Source organism: Durio zibethinus, chromosome 1 (genome assembly GCF_047325235.1).
Source record: "Durio zibethinus cultivar Kanyao isolate XHJ-2024 chromosome 1, ASM4732523v1, whole genome shotgun sequence".
NCBI classification, from domain to species: domain Eukaryota; kingdom Viridiplantae; phylum Streptophyta; class Magnoliopsida; order Malvales; family Malvaceae; genus Durio; species Durio zibethinus.
In genome coordinates this window covers 25,554,938-25,568,948 of record NC_143162.1, presented here as the reverse complement: position 1 = coordinate 25,568,948, position 14,011 = coordinate 25,554,938, and the positions used below count along the sequence as shown (strand labels likewise).

At 27.5% G+C, this 14,011-nt stretch overlaps 1 long non-coding RNA gene across 1 annotated transcript; it reads left to right on the top strand.

Annotated features, from left to right (window-relative positions):
• The first annotated feature begins 324 nt into the window (after nt 1-324).
• Nucleotides 325-1,615, top strand: LOC149520492 (uncharacterized). Its single transcript, XR_016343068.1, has 2 exons — nt 325-796; nt 1,216-1,615. It is a non-coding gene; the product is annotated as an uncharacterized LOC149520492 (long non-coding RNA).
• Nucleotides 1,616-14,011: the final 12,396 nt, after the last annotated feature.

Genomic DNA, 14,011 nt, shown 5'->3' with positions numbered 1-14,011 from the left:
CTTTGATTTTTGTCTTTCTCCACCCTGTCTTGTATTTCCTCTACCAATAAGAAAAACAAAAGAGACGACTTAGATTATTATTATTATTATTATTATTATTTTTGTATTAATTAAATAATCTATGGTTGTTCCGTTGTTATCGTAACCAAAATCATAATATTTATTTATCATCACCATAATGTTGCTATTCCAACAGATCAGAAGATTAAAAAAATAAAAGAAAAAAAATCAAATGGTTGCAATCTTGCTCTTCTTAGCAATGTATTTAATTGTTTTGATACTCTTGCACCATCAAATCTCTCTCTCTCTCTCTCTCTCTCTCTCCATAATAATTTCTTGTTGAAAATTTAATTGTTGCATATATTATTTTGCAGCTAATTATGAATTGCGCCTTTCAGTGACAGTGATGGACCATCTGATGCTCAGCTAAGCTAAAGCTCAGAATAGTGGAAAACATTCTTTTTTTTTTATTATTAATATTTATTTGCTTTCTTATTCAAATAATTAAAATCCCATTGGCCCAAAACAAAAGGGTGGGCTTGGGTACAGTGTACACAAAAATTAACCCTACATATTGCATCAACTTTTGAAGAAAGGGAGAGAGGAGAGAATATTTCTACGGCTGTTGTATTATAGGAATCCAAGGCCAAGAGGGAGAATTTTAGCAGAGGGTTGAAAATCTTTTGTACGTGGATGCATCACATGTGCATAGTTCTGCTCTTTGGAGAAAAGTGACAGCTCTTAAGAAGAAAATAAAATTAGGCAAGTGGGCCAACTGTGGATGCTTCTTCTGCAGGTACCCCCGTTGCTCATTAATAAATAATATATTTTTGTATTAATTGACATGGGAAATCTGTTGTTGAACTTAAATGGAAGTTTGCAGAATTTCATTGATCAGTTTTTCTTTTTCTTTTTTTTAATGCAAATATGATGAACTTTTGATATTTTATTGCATCGTTTGCAATAGCTCTTGTTACAAATCGGAGTAAATTGTATGATTATTTGGTGACTTTTTCATTTGTGACATTTTGAATTTATTCTAAATCTAACAATTAATCCATCAACACTTCATTAAAATATAAACCAAATTGGTCACTTCTCGTTTAAGTGATCGCAAATCAATATGCAATTTACTTGATAAACTCAACATTGATTGATAATAAATTGATAAAAATTTACGTGATATTGATGAATAATGATCAAACTTGGGAATAGAAACAATTTCAGCCTAGCCTAAAAGCAGTCTTAGCATCAAGTTACCTACAGGAGGGAAATTTTCCAGGATCAAAATACCAACAATGATATTGCGTGCTAGCTCCCGCCAGTGTGCCCGGCATGAATGGAAGATACGAGGAAAACATGCATTTGCTCGGATTTTTGGTAGATAAGATGATAAAAAGTGACATTATCGGCTATTTTTCGCATGGGTGGTACTGAAATGAGCAATAAGCCAAGGACGTCAATGACCGATGAAAACAACCCTATACCAGCATTCTTAATTGGCAGAATTGTCATTTTCTTGAAGATATTATATGTACAATTGTAGCTCCTTAATTGTTTGTCAGATACGCACCGACGATTTCTTGACTCCAAAATACAAACTCCCCTTTTATTATTTTTATTTCGTTGTTTCCATCTAAATGCTGGCGAAAATTGAGGTTTATTTTATAATATTAAAGCCTAGTCGTTGTCGTACAACATGATTAAAAGTATGCAGGTAAGTTACAGTCTTGCGGATGTATTAGCCTATTGGGGGCTGCTCTCAAACTGTTTAGCAGTGCCACTGCCTAACAACCCCGGCAGAAGTTTCCTACAAGATACTGTGTTAATTCATTAAACTATTCAAAAAAACCAGAAAATTAGAATTAAGGAGAAGTAGTTAAAATTAATCTCATAAACTTCATGATCCTGGTCTCATAAACACAACTGAAGTGTTTCTTTCAAAACTACAGGCTGAGATCACAGTTGATAGCTCAAAAGTTTAGGTGATTAGTCATCCTTCAAAATTTATTTTTCAACTTGGTTTCTAGCCATAACTTGGTCTGTTAGATGTGTCGACGATCATTTTCTTTTCTTTTTTTTATTCCTTTTTCTTTCAAAGTTTCATCAAATGCATACTAACCAAATACATATTTTCCATATTGGAAACATGAGTATATATACTGGATTTGCAATACTTGGTAGAAAAGAAAGGCGGAATAAAAAGAGACAAAAGGAAAAGAAACCAATAATTGCCAAGAATATGAAAAAGGAACGATGAGACTGTGGATTAATGGCTTTCAGATTTCTTTTGTGCAACTCAACCCACCATGTCCAATGTCCCCCACTAAGCTTTTTTGGATTTTGGAGAGCTTTGAGGTCACAAACGGAACCCAAAATTTTGGGGTAGTTTCTACTTCGAGGGAAACAGTGTTAAATGACGCATGGCAAAAGTTGATTGGTTTTAGGATTTTGATGACCTGGAAATGCACTTTATTTCTTCCATTTTCCTAATCTATAACTCATCAAGTGGTTTTTATACCAACTCATTTTTACTTCTTTCAAGTCATTCCATTTTGGGCAAGGGAAGAATTTGATCTCAATCAATACACGTTATAAGCAGCTAATTATACAAATTTAAAATTGTTAGTTAATAAACTAATCTAAGGATCCAATATCTTTTTGTACAATTTACATTTAAGTAATTTTTTTATTATAATCCTATAATTATCCACTCATAATAAAAAATTAAACAATGATACATCACTTATAAACGTGCACTCTACATAAATTTTGATAAATCTCATATAATTCTAAATTATTATTAATTAATTATATTATAATAATTGTAGATGAAATGCTCCTTATTAATCTTAACTGACATTTATAGCCATCTCCACCATTACTATTTTAAATTGAATTCATAAATAGGAGTAATCTCATCCTTTAACATGTCCAAGCATTAGATCAGCAAACCATGTTTCAAATAGTAAAGGGTTAATAGCATCCGTAGTTCATAATTTTTTACTTAAATTTCATTTTGGTCCTTAATCTTTAAAAAGTTTCAATTGAAATTTTGATTCTCTAAAATTATCTTATTTTGATCTTTTTATGTATGAAATCATCTAAATTGACTGTAAGTGCTAGTTAGCATCTCAATGGCATATAAAAAAACCAAAATAGATTTCCCTCAAAATTTAGGAATCAAGTTAATACTATTTCGATTTTTTAATATTGTAGATATATTTTATAAAATATTAAATTCAAAATAATATTCTTATATTTTTTTATTGTAATATATAATTTATTAGTTAAATAATTGTTTGTTTTTAATATAAAAAAGATTTTCTAAAATTAAAATTAAGCTAAAATTAAAAGGATTTTGAAAAATTTTAACTTAATTTTATTTTTAAAAAATTATTTTTATTAAAAATATTATTTTATTGATAAATTATATCATAATAAAAAATATTTTAAATTATAATACTTTATAAATATATTTTAAATATAAAAATCTATTTTTATTTAACTATTTTTTCTTTTTTCCTATTTATAAAATATATTTGAAAAGGAAAAAGGAATAGATATTTAATATTTTAATAGAAAATAGATTTTTGGATAGAAATTAAAATTTTTTTATTATGATTTATCAATAAAAATTTCCATATTAAAATTTATTTTCTTTTAAAACATTTTAATTTAACTAATAAATTATATATTACAATATAAAATAAAAATATTATTTTAAATTTAATATTTTATAAAATATATTTAAAATATAAAAAAAATTTGAGATAATCGTTTCCTTAGTCCTTAAACTTTGAGCAAAATTCTATTTTGGTCTCTACTTCTTCTACGTGAAATGCAAGTTTACGTCACCTGGTGATATTAGCCGGTACTTACCATCAATTTAGATGGTTCCATCAATGGAAGGAAAAAAAAAAAAAAGATAACTTTATGCAATTTGGGATCCAATTAGAACTTTTAAAAGATTAGGGATCAAAATAAAATTGGGTTTAGAGTTTGAGGACCATAGATGCTATTAACCCAATAATAAATGACGAAATATTGCTCATTATTGTTATTTTTTTTTATTTCGATCGTATCGACCAATATGTTTTAGTTATTGTTAAAATATAATACATTTAAAAATAATTTTTTGTACCGAATTTGATATCGAGTAATATCAGTTCTTTTCATTTATTTCGATTAATTTTAATAAATTTTGATGAAATAATTTGTTTTGGTTGATATGTGAATATAAAATATGTTTTTGTAATTTTTAACTTATTTTTTGTTGTTTGACTATTTTTAACGTAACAAAAACAAAACTAATGAAGAAAATAACCCTAAAAAGTTAGGTTTTTTTTATTTTTTACTACAACTTTTTTTCTTTAACATTTTATTTTTTCCAAACCAAAATTCATAAGTTTTTAATCTATTTCAAGAAAGCAACATGCTTTCTCTAAAGTTTAAGAATCTTAAAGCTAAATTTTTTGTTTTCATCTCTTTGTTTTTATCTCAATATATTTTTACATGAAAAAAAAATATTTATTTACATATCACATGATTAGATTAAGTGTTTAAAAATATCATGATAAACTGATGATATTAGTTGTTCTACTTTTTTATTTATTTGGGTTTTTAAGATATTGTATATTTATTTTACATATTATTAGTATTATTATTATGTATAAATCACTTATATTTATAAATATATTTGTAATAAATCGAAAATTTTGAAATAATATATCAAAACAAATATTATCGATATATATAATTTTTTTAAAAAAAACCAAAATATTATACAGTATGATATTAATAATCTAAATATTACTTCCTCAAATGGATAAATATGGAGTAAATTGCATTGCACATCTATGACCTTTTTCAATATTTAATTTTCTTCTGTAACTTTTAAAACTTAAAATTTGATCTATGACATTTTGAAAATATTCCAAATTCATTTGTTTTTTTCATTCATCATTAAAATATGATGGAATTTATCATAACAGAGTCACATGAACAAATGATAGCCCATTCAATTTTTTAGTTGAAATTATGTCATGTGATTGTCCACTTGACACTAATGTGATGTATTTTATTGAATTTTTATTGAAGTTGAAGGAATTGTTGCATTTGGAAAAATTTTTAGAAGGTTTTAAATATATACGACCATTAACAAATTAAATAAAAACATAAATAATTATTTTTCGTGAGGATTTTAAATCTTTTCACTAAATGATGAAAAGTGTCATGGTGAAGATTACAATTCTCAATAAAAGTAAATGAGGATCAACACAAGCCTTCATGGAAAGTAAGAACTTTAAGTGAAGGTTAATAATAAAAGCCTTTATTAAATGCAAAGATATAGTAAGAGACAAAATTGACTTTCATTATAAGTTTTACTTTTAGTGATGATTGAAAGTAACATTCACTAATTATTTACATTTAGTGAAGGTTTTTAATTGTTACTAAATGATAGATATAGTGAAAGTCTTATTTTTTTATCTCTCATCATATATAATTAGCAAAGGAACTTATAATGAAAGTTTAAGTGAGTCACATTAATTCTTGGTAAAAGAATGATTGAAAATCATATAGACTTTTAGTGAGAGTTATAACACTCACTAAAAGACTCTATTATTGTAGTGAGAAAGCCGAAAGATCAAATTAGGTGATAATTCTTCTAGTTAAATTACACTGAACAATATTGACATTTGATTAGATTTAGATTTTTAAATTTGACAAATTAAGATTTCATTTGATTGTTATTTTTGTTATTTATTTATTTATTTTTTATTTAGTTTTACTTGTTTAGAAGGCTCTAGTATGAAGTCAAAGCAAATATCAAAAATAAAATCATAATTGAAAGTAAATTTCATCATTAGTCATTAAACTTTGACCAAAATTATTTATATCTAGGTCACAAACTTTAACTTATCTAAACAAAGTCATTAAACTTTGTAAACCATATTAAATCCAATCACTTTAATAGATTTCATCCAAAAATTGATGAAAAAAATGACATGATAGCCACTTAAGTTGCCACATCAACTACCGTATTAGCATTTTTTTTGTACACAACACTTTAGTTTCTTTTAGACAAAAAATAAAAAGAAAATTTCACTAGGAGGGTTTTTTCTTAGCTATAAATCATCAATAATATTCTTTAGTGCTTAGTTATTACTCTAATACCTCAAAACAACCATAGCCACCACAATTTTTGCTTATAGCATTGATGTGGTCACTTTATGAGGCAACCATATTGTTTTTTTATTAATTTTTGAATAAAATCCATTAAGGTAACTAGATTTGATATAGTTAGTAGAATTCAGTGATCTAATGGGGATGGATTCATGAAATTTTGACTCTCTCATAATTGTTAAAATTGAGCAAATGACTAAATTGCAAAAAAAAAAAAAAAAAGAAAAAGGAAAAAAGCAACTTTAACATAATTATTCTATATATGCAAAGGTAAATTAATAGATTTTTGTACTAAAAATAAAAATTAGATTTAAATCTTAAACATTATTTACCTTTATATATAAATATACTTCTTTTTTCATTTGTACCTTCGAAAACAAAAATTAAATAATAACCCGAATGGAACCCTTGAATACATTCTCACGCCGCTCTTTCTTTTTGAGTATTCAGACCCTTCCAAAGTAGCTACTTGGGCAATATTTGTAATTGTTGGTGAAGGCACATTTTTTAAGGGTGTGGGGCATTGCCATTTGTCATTTGCCATACCAAAGATTTCATGGCAAAGCAATATTTTATCCCACCTAAAAATAAGCGCCCAATATGAGGAATCATGTGGGAATTAGAAAACTTTGGCTTTTGCATTGGATGCTTGATTCTTTTGTCGGCTGTCATCATCGGCCAATTACAAAGTGATTATCCTTGATTGGCATGCTTCCTTCGTGAACCAAAAAAAAAAAAAAAAAAAGCAAAATTCTTGCTACCGATATTACCACGTTATCACCACTAATCGCAATGCTTAAGCTACCCTAAGTATAATAATTTCTTAGGAGTTCACATAAACCACTAATCATCCACGATTTCATGACTGGATATTCCCTAGTTAGATACATATGGGACTAGAAATGCAACTTTGGGTCGATCAATCGGGAACCGACTTGGCATAACAATAATGGGCCCGACGCAACCGACCCAACTAGTCGTATTTGGTATGATAATATGTAGATTAATTGATTGGTATATACATGCAACTTCAATACATTTGCACTTAAAGATATGATATATATTTTCTTCATTGAAATTACGAAATCCCCTTTATAGCAATATAGTTTGTTGGTCAAATGCTTAATCCTAGTTATTAAAATTTACTTTTTTATAATTTTAAATATTAACGACAAAATTAACAGAATTATAAAAAATTCAATTACTAATCTTTATTCGGAAAGAAAATAATTAACTTTATATTTGGAAAATATATTTTAATTTCTTTTTTATTATAACTATAATTTTGATTATAAAATGACAATCTTTCATGCGTTTTATGAAAATATTACTTAAATAAAATTCATTTCTAGTAAAAATAAAAATTTTACATAAATACTTTTTCACCATCTAATAAGTAAATTATAATGAGAGTAATTGAAAAAAATTGACTAAAACCAACTTCTGGGATCTAATCTTTACACAACCAAATTTAATATCTCATCTTTCATTTGTGCCAATTAAGGACTCAAACTTTCAATATTCTTCTAATGCAGGATTTTGTATATTATTTTAATAAATTTTTAAAATTTTTACTTTCTTTTAATAAATACATTTTTATTTGGTAGCAAAATCTCATTATTTTGGATTCAGAATCTTTATTTGTAATTCCCTTTCTCCAGCCAACTTTTGATCCAATTCGACTCAAAGTTTCAACATTCGTTAAATTCAAGCATGTTTTAATGATAATTAAGTGCGTGGTTATCAATGATTAAAAATCGGGTTGGATTGACCGATTGAATTGGTGGCCACCAATTCGACAAGGTATATTAAATGAAGAAATTATCAAAACGGTCAAAATCGATCAAATATAGGGTTGAATAGGGTTAGATCAAATTGGGTCAATGTTTTAATCGTTTTGAGTGTTAATCTTATCATTTAATTATTCCAAAATTTTTGTAAGTGATAAGATTTGAATATTAGACATTTTATTTTTGCATTAAAGTAAAGTTCTTACCACTAAGTCAAGTGCATATTTTTATTAAATCTTTATTATATTAAATACTTATTTAATTTCAAAAGCATGCTATAATTTAATAATAATATTTTCTTCTTCTTGGACCTATGGATTGAACCGATTAAATTGAAAATCGAAGCTCTCATCAATTCAAACCCCTAGTTTGGTTTCAAAAACATTAGTAGTTACATGTGCTATTTTATTTCACAGGATAAACATATTTAGGAAGAGTTTCTTTTTTTTTAATAGGTAACTACAATGGTGCAAATTAGATCTATTCAAGAATCAAGTTATCTTAAGTTCTAAGGTCCTATGATATTTGAGAAAATTTGAACAAAAATATTAAATTTGTTAATTGAGCTTGTGGGAAAAGAATGGGAATGGGACTCATTTAAAAAAAAAAAAAGGTGCAAACCTTAGTTTCAAATTTAAGGTTTAAGCTTGGTCGAAGTGATAATTATAAAATATTATATATATATAATTTTTCTTATATAAAGAATAAATATATATGATATTGTAGTATAAACATTAAAAAATATTAAATTATTCATATTACAAAACTTAATTAAAAAAATCTATTTTTTTATTTAAAAAAATTGTTTGAACAGACTTAGATTGTAATTTTGTATAAATTTTGAGATTTAAATTTTTATGTTGAGCCTGTGGATATCAAATTTGTTCAGTCACAGAAAAAATAATAAATAAAATAATAATATATTAAATACAATAATAAAAATTAAACAAAAATATAAAATATATATAAAAAAAATAGAACAAAAAAAAAGGGAGGGATGACAGTGGTGCCTTCCCTGGCACTACTGTCGCCACGCCTTACGTATCATACTTTACCCTACTACCCATACTCTGATCACTTCTTTCATTGGCTCCTAGCCCTACCACAGTCAGATCAGACAAAAATAATAAAAAAAGCATGAGGCTCATGTTTGCATCGCATGCTGAGCTCTGTATCACGCACGGTCAGAGCTCTATAAATAGAGCTCCTAGTCGAACCCAAAGAAAAGAAACGAAAAAGGGAACCCTGTGAAAAAAAAAAACACATTCTGCCAAAAAAACATAAAAAAAATAAAAGCTCAGTCCTCCCCACAGGGAGGAATCCAGCGCCGAGAGCCCCTGCATAAAAAAAAAAAAAACAAAGTCAGTTTCAAAAAAAAAAGTCAAAATTTTTAAAAAAAATGGTTTCACCGAAACTTCAAGAGCAAATATAAGGATTTGGGGATTCTTTTTGGTAAAAAGAAGGTCGGATCTGTGTTCAGGGGATCAAGAGGAGTTTGTGAATTTTTTTTAAAATTTTTCGACAATGGCAACGGTGGCGATGACGGCGACTGGCCGACTATCTGCGTTTGGCTGAAGAAAAAAAAAAGGTTCTTTTTTAGGGAGGAAAAGATAATGATTGAAAAAAAAATTTAGACCTTTTATTTAAACGGTGAAAACCAAAATAATGTCGTTTTAATAAAGATCAAAATGACATCGTTTTGAACCCTGAGGATCTGTGGATCAACCCGTGAGCTGACCTAGGGTCCACACACCCGACCCGGTGACCTGTTTTTCCTTCAGCCTCTGATCGATCCATCTCAGACAGAACCGAACCGCCCTGAACTGTCGACGAAGATCGAACCGCTGAATCGAACCGCTCGTTGACCGTTCTGGTTCATGTAAATTTTTTTTTTAAAATTTTGAATTTTTTATATATATATTATTTTATTAATATTTATGTATATTAAATTATTTATATTTGTTAGATTAAATGATGAAATATGTGGTTAAATTTTTTTTATAATTTTGTTAATTTTTAAAATAAACTTTAAAAAAAACTTAATAATAATAACAAAGTAATAAAAAAATAAGAAAAAAAATTTTATCCAATGATGAGATTCTAAAAGTATTTCGAGTAAAGATGCTTTAAGAAATCTTTAGATGAGAAGATTTTCCTTAAATATTACCAGTGTATTGGAATATTTATAGAAAATCTTAAATATAATAAAAATTCTTCTTTTCTTCCAAATTTTAAATGAAAATATTAATAAAAATTAATGAAATTTCTAAATAAAAAATAAAATATATACATTAACATATTATTATTTACATTGCATACATGGCATAGTTTTTTTTTTTTTTTGCGAAAAAATAAATTTTTTCGATAAACGATGCCTAAGAAATTTCTAGGTGAGAAAGAGTTCTTTTAATGTTACCAACGTACTGAAACATTTTAAGAATTATTTCAATAAAAAAGGCTGAAATTTAATTTTCTCAAATAAATTTGAACAATAAATATTAAATAAAAAAATAATTTCTAATAAATAAAAAAATTAAAGAAAGTTATTTTTTTCAAATACCAAAAATGAACTTTTTTTTATCAAAATCAAAGGATAACACGTAGTTAATTGGTACCATTTTAAACGGACGTTGTGGAGGTGCTAATCCTTCCCCACGCGTAACCAACTCTCGAACCCAGACTGTTACGTAGACCCTAAAATTATTCTTTTAGTACATTTTAATTAATTTTGAGATTTCATTAAAAGGATATGTTTTGATAAGTGGCCAATCACACATAGCCAAAAAAGATTGATGGTGACTTTATTTTTGGTTCTTTTATTTTTGTTTTCAAATATGTCGGGTGGCTCCAAAACTGTTACGATAGCTTGATGACTCAACTGGGGACACCTTTTGTTTTCGAGAGTCAGGCCAAAATTAACTACTTGTTATCCTCAAATTTGGATTTAAACAGTCTTAATCAATTTCTTAGATTTTTATTTTTCATTTTCAATAAAAAAGGTAAAAAAAATCGAAAATAAAAAGCAAAAAAATTCACACTCATTTCTTTTACCATGCCTCTTATGTTTTATTTTTTTGTATATATATTACTCTCAATAAATTAGGATATATTTGCATATAATGACACGATGTATCTCATGCATGAGCTCTATACCCGGGCTCCATCATTTATAGGAGAAAGTAAAGTACCTATGCCCTCGTGAGGTGATAACCTCCGTAATGGCAAGCGAAATACTTTCACTCGAATTAAACCATTTTCTTTCATAGCCTGTAATAGGTGAGGATCGGAGTGCCTTACTAGTTTAACATGGACTATAGTGAGGAACAATTTGAGAACCTTTAGACCGTGTCAATCCAAACCCAGCATGTAATAAGCCTAAAAAACCAACCTTAGGTAGAGCCTTATCCACCTTCTTGTAAGAAATACTTAAGAATAAAAGTTGTGTATAATACAAAAAAAAAATCTCAAAACTAAAAAACAAAAAATATTTTTTTCTTAAACGACATCCTCACACTAGCTCAATTTTGTTTCTTTTTTTTTTTTTGCATTAATCATATCATACAGTTCTACATCAAGATATTTGCTCTAGGACATATTTCTCTCAAGAAGTTTTCATGGATCTCATAGAACTACAAATTTGCTCACCCACAATTAGTGTCCCATGTGAGTTGTATAATGAAGTACATGTTTGGTAAAAAAAAGCCCAACCAAAGAGTCGGATCTGTGTTTAAGGGGTGAAAAGGAGTTTGTGGATTTTTTTTAAAATTTTTTGACAACGGCGACGACGACGATGATGGCGACCGGTCGACCATCTGCGTTTGGCTAAAGAAAAAAAAAGAGGGTTCTTTTTTAGGAGGAAAAGAAAATGATTGAAAAAAATTTAGACCTTTTATATAAACGGTGAAAACCAAAACGATGTCGTTTCAATAAAGATCAAAACGACGTTGTTTTGAATCCTGAGGATCCGCGGATCAACCTGTGACCCGACCCGGGATCCATGTACCCGACCCAGTGACCCGTTTTTTCTTCAGCCTCTGACCGATCCATCTCAAACAGAATCGGACCGCCCTGAACTACTGACGACAGATCGAATCATCGTTGACTGATCCGATTTAGGTAAACTTTTTTTTAAAATTTTTGAATTTTTTTATATATATTATTTTATTAATATTATTGAAATATTTATATTTATTAGATTAAATGATGAAATATGTGGTTAAATTTTTTTTTATAATTTTGTTAATTTTTAAAATAAACTTTAAAAATAAAAAAGTAAACTTAATAATAATAGTAAACTAATAAAAAATAAGAAAAAAATATTTATCCAATGATGGGATTCTAAAAGTATTTCGAGTAAGGATGCTTTACGAAATCTTTAGGTGAGAAAATTTTCTTTAAATATTACTAGTGTATTAGAATATTTATAGAAAATCTTAAATACAATAAAAATTCATCTTTTCTTCCAAATTTTAAATGAAAATATTAATAAAAATTAATGAAATTTCTAAATAAAAAAAAAATATGTGCATTAACATATTATCATTTGCATTGCATATATGGCATAGTTTTTTTTTTTTTTTACGAAAAAATAAATTTGAACCTCTAAAGATGAAATTCTAAGGTATTCTGATAAGCGATGCCTAAGAAATTTCTAGGTGAGAAAGAGTTCTTTTAATGTTACCAACATACTGGAACATTTTAAAAATTATTTCAATAAAAATGCTGAAATTTATTTTTCTCGAATAAATTTGAACAATAAATATTAAATAAAAAAACAATTTCTAATAAATAAAAAAAATTAAAAAATTAATTTTTTTCAAATACCAAAAATGAGATTATTTTTTTTATCAAAATCAAAGGATAACACATAGTTAATTAGTACCATTTTAAATGGACGCTGTGGGGGTGCTAATCCTTCCCCACAGTAACAATTCTCGAACCCAGACTGTTACGCAGACCCTAAAATTATCCTTTTAATAAATTTTAGTTAATTTTGAGATTTCATTAAAAGGATATGTTTTGATAAGTGACCAATCACACATAGCCAAAAAAGATTGGTGGTGACTATTTTTTGTTTTTTTATTTTCGTTTTCAAATGTGTCGGGCGACTCCAAAATCGTTACGACAGCTTGATAACTCTATTGGGGATGCCTTTTGTTTTTGAGAGTCAGGCCAAAGTTAACTACTTGTTATCCTCAAATTTTGATTTAAATAGTCTTAATCAATTTCTTAGATTTTTATTTTTCATTTTCAATAAAAAAGGTAAAAAAAAAAACAAATCGAAAATAAAAAACAAAAAAAATTCACACACATTTCTTTTACCATGCCTTTTATGTTTTATTTTTCTGTATATATATTACTCTTAATAAATTAGGATATATTTGCATATAATGGCACGATGTATCTCATGTATGAGCTCTATACCCGGGCTTCATCCTTTATAGGAGGAAGTAAAGTACCTATGCCCTCGTGAGGTGATAACCTCTGCAATGGCAAGCGAAATACTTTCACTCGAATTGAACCATTTTCGTTCGTTGCCTGTAATAGGTGAGAATCGGAGTGCCTTACTAGTATAATATGAACTACAGTGAGGAACAATTTGAGAACTTTTAGACCGTGTCAATCTAAACTCAGCATGTAATAAGCCTAAGAAACCAGCCTTAGGTAAAGCCTCGTCCACCTTCTTGTAAGAAATACCTAAGAATAAAAGTTATGTATAATACAAAAAAAATAAAACAAAAAATCTCAAAACTAAAAAACAAAAAATAATTTTTTCTTAAACCACATCCTCACACTAACTCAATTTTTTTTCATTTTTTTTTACATTAATCATATCATACAGTTTTACATCAAGATATTTGCTCTAGGACATATTTCTCTCAAGAAGTTTTCATGGATCCCATAGAACTATAAATTTGCTCATCCTCAGTTAGTGTCCCATGTGAGCCATATAATGAAGTACATGTTTAGTCAAAAGAAGCCCCAACAAAAGAGTGAATATTGTTTACCTATCGGTTATGTGTCTAAATTACCTG